A 10,331-nucleotide genomic window follows, 5' to 3' on the forward strand; every position below is an offset into this window, starting at 1 on the left:
GAAGGGTGTCGTTTCCCTAATTTCTTTCTCGGCTTGTTTCTCTTTTGTATAGAGGAAGGCAACTGATTTATTTGAGTTAATTTTATACCCAGCCACTTTGCTGAAGTTGTTTATCAGCTTTAGTAGTTCTCTGGTGGAACTTTTGGGATCACTTAAATATACTATCATGTCATCTGCAAATAGTGATATTTTGACCTCTTCTTTTCCGATCTGTATCCCCTTGATCTCCTTTTGTTGTCTGATTGCTCTGGCTAGAACTTCAAGAACTATATTGAATAAGTAGGGAGAGAGTGGGCAGCCTTGTCTAGTCCCTGATTTTAGTGGGATTGCTTCAAGTTTCTCTCCATTTAGTTTAATGTTAGCAACTGGTTTGCTGTATATGGCTTTTACTATGTTTAGGTATGGGCCTTGAATTCCTATTCTTTCCAGGACTTTTATCATGAAGGGGTGTTGAATTTTGTCAAATGCTTTCTCAGCATCTAATGAAATGATCATGTGGTTCTGTTCTTTCAGTTTGTTTATATAATGGATCACGTTGATGGTTTTCCGTATATTAAACCATCCCTGCATGCCTGGGATGAAGCCTACTTGGTCATGGTGGATGATTGTTTTGATGTGCTCTTGGATTCGGTTTGCCAGAATTTTGTTGAGTATTTTTGCGTCGATATTCATAAGGGAAATTGGTCTGAAGTTCTCTTTCTTTGTTGTGTCTTTGTGTGGTTTAGGTATAAGAGTAATTGTGGCTTCGTAGATGGTATTCAGTAGTGATCCATCTGTTTCAATTTTGTGGAATAGTTTGGATAATATTGGTATGAGGTCTTCTATGAAGGTTTAATAGAATTCTGCACTAAACCCGTCTGGACCTGGGCTCTTTTTGGTTGGGAGACCTTTAATGACTGCTTCTATTTCCTTAGGAGTTATGGGGCTGTTTAACTGGTTTATCTGTTCCTAATTTAACTTCGGTACCTGGTATCTGTCTAGGAAATTGTCCATTTCCTGAAGATTTTCAAGTTTTGTTGGATATAGGTTTTTATAGTAAGATCTGATGATTTTTTGAATTTCCTCTGAATCTGTAGTTATGTCTCCCTTTTCATTTCTGATTTTGTTAATTTGGACGCATTCTCTGTGTCCTCTCGTTAGTCTGGCTAAGGGTTTATCTATCTTGTTGATTTTCTCAAAGAACCAACTTTTGGTTCTGTTGATTCTTTCTATGGTCCTTTTGTTTCTACTTGGTTGATTTCAGCTCTGAGTTTGATTATTTCCTGCCTTCTACTCCTCCTGGGTGTATTTGCTTCTTTTTGTTCTAGAGCTTTTAGGTGTGCTGTCAAGCTGCTGACATATGCTCTTTCCTGTTTCTTTCTGCAGGCACTCAGCGCTATGAGTTTTCCTCTTAGCACAGCTTTCATTGTGTCCCATAAGTTTGGGTATGTTGTATCTTCATTTTCATTAAATTCTAAAAAGTTTTTAATTTCTTTCTTTATTTCTTCCTTGACCAGGTTATCATTGAGTAGAGCATTGTTCAATTTCCAAGTATATGTGGGCATTCTTCCTTGATTGTTATTGAAGACCAGTTTTAGGCCGTAGTGGTCCGATAGCACGCATGGGATTATTTCTATCTTTCTGTACCTGTTGAGGCCCGTTTTTTGACCAATTATATGGTTAATTTTGGAGAAAGTACCATGAGGAGCTGAGAAGAAGGTATATCCTTTTGCTTTAGGATAGAATGTTCTATAAATATCCGTTAAGTCCATTTGGCTCATGACTTCTCTTATTCTGTCTACATCTCTGTTTAATTTCTGTTTCCATGATCTGTCCATTGATGAGAGTGGGGTGTTGAAATCTCCCACTATTATTGTGTGAGGTGCAATGTGTGTTTTGAACTTTAGTAAGGTTTCTTTTACATATGTAGATGCCCTTGTATTTGGGGCATAGATATTTAGGATTGAGAGTTCATCTTGGTGGATTTTTCCTTTGATGAATATGAAGTGTCCTTCCTTATCTTTTTTGATGACTTTTAATTGAAAATTGATTTTATTTGATATTAGAATGGCTACTCCAGCTTGCTTCTTCTGACCATTTGCTTGGAAAATTGATTTCCAGCCTTTCACTCTGAGGTAATGTCTGTCTTTGTCTCTGAGGTGTGTTTCCTGTAGGCAGCAGAATGCAGGGTCCTCATTGCGTATCCAGTTTGTTAATCTATGTCTTTTTATTGGGGAGTTGAGGCCATTGTTGTTGAGAGATATTAAGGAATAGTGATTATTGCTTCCCATTATATTCATATTTGGATGTGAGGTTATGTTTGTGTGCTTTCATTCTCTTTGTTTTGTTGCCTAGACGATTAGTTTCTTGCTTCTTCTAGGGTATAGCTTGTATCCTTATGTTGGGCTTTACCATTTATTATCCTTTGTAGTGCTGGATTTGTAGAAAGATATTGTGTAAATTTGGTTTTGTTATGGAATATCTTGGTTTCTCCATCTATGTTAATTGAGAGTTTTGCAGGATACAGTAACCTGGGCTGGCATTTGTGTTCTCTTAGGGTCTGTATGACATCAGTCCAGGATCTTCTGGCCTTCATAGTTTCTGGCGAGAAGTCTGGTGTGATTCTGATAGGTCTGCCTTTATATGTTACTTGACCTTTTTCTCTTACTACTTTTAATATTCTTTCTTTATTTTGTGCGTTTTGTGTTTTGACTATTATGTGACGGGAGGTGTTTCTTTTCTGGTCCAATCTATTTGGAGTTCTGTAGGCTTCTTTTATGCCTATGGGTATCTCTTTTTTTAGGTTAGGGAAATTTTCTTCTATGATTTTGTTGAAGATATTTACTGGTCCTTTGAGCTGGGAGTCTTCACTCTCTTCTATACCTATTATCCTTAGGTTTGATCTTCTCATTGAGTCCTGGATTTCCTGTATGTTTTGGACCAGTAGCTTTTTCTGCTTTACATTATCTTTGACAGTTGAGTCAATGATTTCTATGGAATCTTCTGCTCCTGAGATTCTCTCTTCCATCTCTTGTATTCTATTGGTGATGCTTGTATCTACAGCTCCTTGTCTCTTCTTTTGGTTTTCTATATCCAGGGTTGTTTCCATGTGTTCTTTCTTGATTGCTTCTATTTCCATTTTTAATTCCTTCAACTGTTTGATTGTGTTTTCCTGGAATTCTTTCAGGGATTTTTGCGATTCTTTCAGGGATTTTTGCGATTCCTCTCTGTAGGCTTCTACTTGTTTATTAATGTTTTCCTGTGTTTCCCTAAGGGAGTTCTTCACGTCTTTCTTGAAGTCCTCCAGCATCATGATCAAATATGATTTTGAAACTAGATCTTGCTTTTCTGGTGTGTTTGGATATTCCATGTTAGTTTTGGTGGGAGAATTGGGCTCCGATGATGCCATGTAGTCTTGGTTTCTGTTGCTTGGGTTCCTGCGCTTGCCTCTCCCCACCAGATTATCTCTAGTGTTACTTTGTTCTGCTATTTCTGACAGTGGCTAGACTGTCCTATAAGCCTGTGTGTCAGGAGTGCTGTAGACCTGTTTTCCTCTCTTTCAGTCAGTTATTGGGACAGAGTGTTCTGCTTTCGGGCGTGTAGTGTTTCCTCTCTACAGGTCTTCAGCTGTTCCTGTAGGCCTGTGTCTTGAGTTCACCAGGCAGCTTTCTTGCAGCAGAAAAGTTGGTCTTACCTGTGGTCCCGAGGCTCAAGTTCGCTCGTGGGGTGCTGCCCACGGGCTCTCTGCAGCGGCAGCAACCAGGAAGACCTGTGCCACCCCTTTCGGGAGCTTCAGTGCACCAGGGTTCCAGATGGTCTTTGGCTTTTTCCTCTGGCGTCCGAGATGTGTGTGCAGAGAGCAGTCTCTTCTGGTTTCCCAGGCTTGTCTGCCTCTTTGATGGTTTAGCTCTCCCTCCCATGGGATTTGGGTGCAGAGAACTGTTTATCTGGTCTGTTTCCTTCAGGTTCCGGCGGTGTCTCGTCTTTATTTTTAATAGCAGAATAGTACTCCATTGTGTAAATGTACCACATATTTTAATCCATTTTTCAGTTGAGGGACAGGTAAAAAAAAAGCTGTATGAATATAGTTGAGCAAGTGTCCATGTGGTATGTGGGGCATATTTTAGGTACATACCCAGGAGAGCTGGGTAGAACTTTACCCAAATTTCTGAGAAACTGCCAAATTGATTTTCAGAGTGGTTGTACAAGTTTGGATTCCCACCAGCAATGGAAGAATGTTCTCCATATTTGTCTCTTTGTTTCTCATTTATTGATTTCAACCCTGAGTTTGATTACTTTCTACTGGTTACTCATCTTGGGTGTGTTTCATTCTTTTTGTTCTATATCTTTCAGGTGTTCTTTTGAGTTGTGATCAGAAGAGATCTCCAATTCCTTTGTCAAGGCACTTAGTGCTATAACCTTTCCTCTTAGCACTGCTTTCATTTTGTGCCATAAGTTTAACTATGTTGTGCCTTTATTTTCATTGAATCCTTAAAAGTCTTTAATTTCTTCTTTCCTGACCCAGTGTCATTCAGTAGAGACTTATTCAGCCTTGTAGGCTTTCTGTCATTTCTGTTGTTGATATTCAGTCTTATTTCATGACGGCTTAATAAGATACAAAAAGCTATTTCAATTTCGTTTTACCTATTAAAGCTTGCTTTGTGACCTACTATATGGCCAATTTTGGAGTGGGTTCCCTGAGATTCTGAGAAGAAGGTCTATTCTTTTGTGTTTGGATGAAATGTTCTGTAGATATCCGTTAGATCCATTTGATTATAATGTTGTTAATTTCATTATTTCTCTGTTTAGTTTCTGTTTCCATTGGTGAGAGTTGGGTGTTGAAGTCTCCCACTATTAATGTGTGTAGTCTGATGTATGATTTAAGCATTAGCAATGTTTCTTTTATGATTGTGTGTCCCCTTTCATTTCAAGCATATATGTTCAGAATTGAGAAGTTACCTTTGTAGATTTTTCTTTTGATGAGTATGAAGAATACTTCCCTATCTCTTTTTATTATTTTTATTGAAATTCTATCCTATTAGATATTAAAGTAACTATTCCAGCTTATTTCTTGGATCTGTTTGCTTGGAGAACTTTTGTTGAGCCCTTTACTCTTTGGTAATGACTATCTTTGTTGCTGAGGTGTTTTTGGTACACCTGAGTGGTAGATCCTCTTTTTACATCTTTTCTGTTAGCTTGGGTATTGTTTATTGGTGAATTGAGTCCAAGTATATTGAGACATCATAATCACCAACCAGCATCTGTTAATTCCTGTTATTTTGATATCGGTGGTGGTAGTGTGTGTGTGTGTGTGTGTGTGTGTGTGTGTGTGTGTGTGTGTGTATGTGTGTGTTTGCTAACCTTCCTTTGGTTTCTTTTGTGGTCTTATATATTATCTGTATTTTTCTCCTTGCTTTAACTTGTTTTTCTAGTATCTTCTGTGGGGCTGGATTTGTGGATAAATATTGTTTAACTTTGGTCTTGTCATGGAATATCTTGTTTTCTCCATCTATGGTAATTGAAAGTTTTCCTGGGTGTAGTATTATTCATTTTGTCTCTGTTACAATTGTTTCTTCCCTCAATCTTTATTATTTCTTGCCATATACTGCTTGTAGGGGTGGCAACATGCTTTATTTATTAATGCCTTAGGATGCATCATGAGGTCATTTGTTTGAGATTGTGCTGAATATTTTGTTTTTAGCATTGTTTTGTTTGTTTTAATGTAAGCACACAATGCACACAGTGTCAGACATGGGCTCATTCTCATGGCATGGGTATGGCCAAGGGGGGGGTGTCTGGCAAAGCATGACAACTAGCAGTGTATGCCAATCGACTAGTGGGATGGGTGTCCACTAAGGCCTCATACCTAGCATTGTATGTTCAACAGTGTCCTGAAAGGGAAGTGATTCAGCAAGGCCTGGGTCCTAAAAGGTAAATGTAGAGGTGTCTGGGGATGGTCCTCAGTACCTATAAATAGCAGTGCATGTTTGCAAGTTTACGGACATCCAGTAGGGAGGAACAACAACCAGTGCATTTTGATCTGCAGCAATAAGAGAAGAGAAGTCCAGCAGGGCCTAGTTCTTAGAAGTATATTTGGGGATTTGATGGCAGAAAGGTGGGACAACTAGCAAGCTCTGATATAAAACAATGTATAAGAGATACAACCTGAGGCTGGGTGGGCTCAGGGCTGTATATGTTTCCCTGAGACATTTTCCTACTAGTTGATTCTGACCTTGGGGACCCTGGGAACCTAGTGCCAACACCCTCTTCCAAACTAGGCCTGTGGTTTGCCAAAGCCACCATGAACTTGTCAAGGTTTCTCTGTGATCCAAGCAGGGGGCTGTCTTTCTTTGTAATGAAGGGAAGGGTGTTTTAAATTTGATCTATTCACTACCAAACTTTCAAGCAAGAAATTTCACACGACCCAGTGTGTGTCAATCAAATATTACTACAAATAAACTATCAATTTGTTTTAAAACAGTGCTGTATGCCTATTGTTTTACTATTTGTTAAAGATGAAAACCATTTTCACACAAATGAAAGGCATATCCTTACTCGTTTTACATCAATCACTAAACCTTGGGTGAATGGCTGACATACCATAGCCTTGATACCTACAAGTTTCCAGATGGTGAAGATATGAGGGTATCCAGTCAGGGTCTGATGCTGTGTCAGGCATCAAGGAGGTTTCAAGCAAAGCTCGTACTTATTAGTATATATGAGGTGGCAATGGGGACGGGGTGGGCTATTAGGTTGGATAGTAATAGGTGCCTGATATCTAGCATTGTATGTGAGTTGTCACTTGAAGAGTTTGTCTAGGAGGCCTTACACCTCTAAGTTTAGGAGGGAGGGCAACACTGCTAAGTCTAGATAGCATAGCCCAGGGAACAGCAATTTATTTTAGGTGTCAGTGTTGCAGGGACCATGCTCAAGAGGGGTAGCGTCCAGTAGGGAAAGATAACAATGTATGAAGGGTTAAAGAGATTTCAGGGCGTAACGGTGTGTATGTGGTAACAGAGATAAGGGAGAGGTATCCAGGAGGACCTGATTCCTAGCAGCTTTGTGGAGTGTGTGTGTGTGTGTGTGTGTGTGTGTGTGTGTGTGTGCAAGTGCTAACTGAATACATAACGAGCACCTGGAATGTGACAGAAAACTACCACCACTGGCTAATGCCTAAGAATGAATATTCAATAGGGATGGAGGTGCAACAGGACCTGATACCAAGTAATGTATTTGAGTCTGCAGAGCCCAGGGAAGGTGAGCACAGCAGGGTCTGCTAAAAACATGTGGTTTTGACATCAGCAGAGGGGGGTATCTTGCCATTTCTGATATCTAACAGTATATGTGGTATAAGAGGTCTACATGGCCTGATACCTGGATGTGTGTACACTGCACTGTGTGTCCAACAGGGCATGATGCCTCGTGGTCTATGTGGGGTGGCAGAGGAGGCTCTGATAACTAGCAGTGCATGTGAAATGGTAGCCTGGGGGTGTTGTCAATCAAAGCCTGATATCTCTAAGTTTCAATGGAAGGATGGCAGGAAGGAGTCCAGCGTGGCTTAAATACCAGTGTTGTTTGGGTGACAAAATAACACCAAACACAATATGTGAGGTACAGAAAAAGGGGGTAGGCCTGTGGGTTCTGGCACATAGCTGTGTATGGAGGGCTCCAACAGGACCTCATACTTATACCTAGGAGTTTGTTTGCTGGACATCATGGAGGGGGTTGCCCAGCAGGGGATGAATTCTAGCAGGAGTGGCAGTGATGGAGTATGCTAGAGGGACTGACACCCACCTGGGTTTGTGTTGGGGTGGCATTTTTGTACACAGTGTGAAGGTTATCCTTGTGCTTCCTCATTTGCCTAAGGCATTCTCTGATTTTCTTTAATAAAGAGCTGCAGGACTATACCTGGGCAAAATAGGGAAGGTGGGACTTCTGGACAGAAATAGGAACTGTGGGAAGAATTCAGATATGGAAAGTCGCCAGCCAGACATGGAGGAAGTTGGATGTACTGAGAGGTAATGGGACAGGTGGCAAGTGTGGATTAGAATAAATGGGCTACTTAGGTTACACACACTTCTTCTGAGGTAGCGAGCTAAGGCCTCAGGTATAATTAATGAATATAGGTCTTTGTCATTATTCAGAAGCTGGCAGATCAAGAAAGCACTAGTTCAGTGAAGTAATTCAGTCAGCAGCCGTGAGTGCAGGCTGGGGTTGGGGTGACACAGCACCTGGTATATAACTCAGCATTTGGAGTTCCTCAAAAGGGAAGTTGTTATTAATAAGACCTGATATCAAGCAGTGCCTGCAGGCTGGGTAGAAAGACAGAGGGCCTGATACCTAGAGGTTTATGAGGTAGTGAGGTGAGTAATACTACTTAATAGCCAGCATTTTATGTGGGATGCACAGGTGTCCAGCTGGCCCTGATACTTGTTGCCCTCAACCACCCTAAATACCACATATACAGGCTCTCCCGGATGCCCTCACACTGCCACTGTTTTACTGCATTGCTAGAAGTTAGTGTCTAAGTGTTGGAGCCTGAAATCTAAAGGTTAGTATGTGGTACTCACATGAAGTACTCATTAGAGTTTGATCAATCACCAGGCTTCTGGGTGCCCATAGTTGTGTGTGTAACATGAGGAGGCTTGAACCTGGGAGACCCTGAAAGGGACAGTAGGCATTTCATCTGATTCTCAGGAAACCAGGCCAGTCACTGCCTCCAGTCCTCCATAGATTAGTGGCTATTAGTCATGTAAGGGCAACGCCCCAAGCCTGTTCACAGGTAAAGGATGTGATCAGTGGACTCAAGAGAGATCTCCATTATAATGAGCTACCTAAAGGCCTGGAGGCTTAGCCAATGAATTTCCCTTCTCAGACACACCTCCCTGCAAAAGGTATTTAATCTCAGGCCCATTCTGTGAAGTGGGTACGGTTTTACTCATCCGCTTTCCATCGTGACAATAAATGCCTTAAAACCAAGGACTGTCACTTTTCATCGGAATCTCCTTAGGAGCCACAGAGAAGGCCTTCGCCTACAGAGCTGAAGGGAAATTCATTGGCTAAGCCCTCATCAGCCCTCCACCCCACATACCCACACAAATACACACACACACACACACACACACACACACACACACACACACACACTGACAAATATTCAAAGCAAGTTTTCTCTTCCTGGAGGTTAGTAGTGGGGATAGGCTGAGGGAGATCTGAAAGGGTCAAGGAAGGCAGCATATTCCCATTTTAACCTGTCAAAGTGTGGTTTGGTCATGGCAGAAGGATTAAATCTTCCACACCGATTAGCAACAGGAACAATAACAACACTGTCTGGTAGCTTGACAACACAGTAGCTATAGAGGTCTGGGAGTCAGTAAACCACCAACTGATGTAATTCAGGAATTTCTGCTTTCAGGGTCAAACCCAGGCTACCCCTAAGTGCTACTCTGCTGAAAGGTAACCCCAGGCCCCAAATACAAATACGCACACACCAATGCCCCATGGACACGCACCTCCCTTAGGTTCCTTGGGTCAAACTGGCAATCTGCTGGCTCTAGTGGGAGGTGAGGCAGCAGTGGGAGCCATGGGTGGCTTTGGTAGATTCTATGGGCAGGTTTCTGTGACAGAGGCATGTAACTTTCTAGCTCACTTAGTTATTTATGTCATTAAAAAAAGTGAGACAGGCGATTCACCAGTGACCATCTAAAATCTCCAAGGTCCTGAAGGAATGGGAAAGATGCTGAGAACCCAGTGAGGCTGTTATTAATTTTTACGCATAACCACAAGATGGCGCCAACTTTCCAACTTAATCATTTTGACACTTCGTTTTTCATTTTCCACAGGATTATCTGTCGGATGGTTTAATTAGTCTTCCCTGGGATATAGACATGTAGATTACAGCCATTTATCTCACAAATAAATCAGAGTGATGCACTCAAAACCAGAGATAGGCAAATTTTGAGGCTTTCCCCCGCCATACAATTCATCAGGTTAATTTTATTTGTTTATTAATTTTATTTGGCAGTTCTCAGCCAGCCAGTGAGCAAAGGCAGCAGTTCCTCTTATCGTAGTCTTCCTCCAATTTTTCAAGTGTTTGTGAGTTCTAATTCCAAGATCAACGACCACCTTGGGTTGTTTCTAATTACCCTTGAATTTCTTTTTCTTCATTATTCCATAAACAGAATTCAGATTTTTGTATCTACAAAACAAAAATTGGCTGACTGTTCTCTGATCACATTGCAATGTTGGTTTTAAAGAGACTTGAGATTGGTTAAATCCTGCTGTGTGCAAGTCTCAGCCTCAAGATCCAAACCCCTGCTGAGTTTGGGCTGGGGCCTGGAATCAGAGAGATG

Source organism: Rattus norvegicus, chromosome 17, assembly GCF_021556685.1.
Source record: "Rattus norvegicus strain SHRSP/BbbUtx chromosome 17, alternate assembly SHRSP_T2T, whole genome shotgun sequence".
Classification (NCBI taxonomy): domain Eukaryota; kingdom Metazoa; phylum Chordata; class Mammalia; order Rodentia; family Muridae; genus Rattus; species Rattus norvegicus.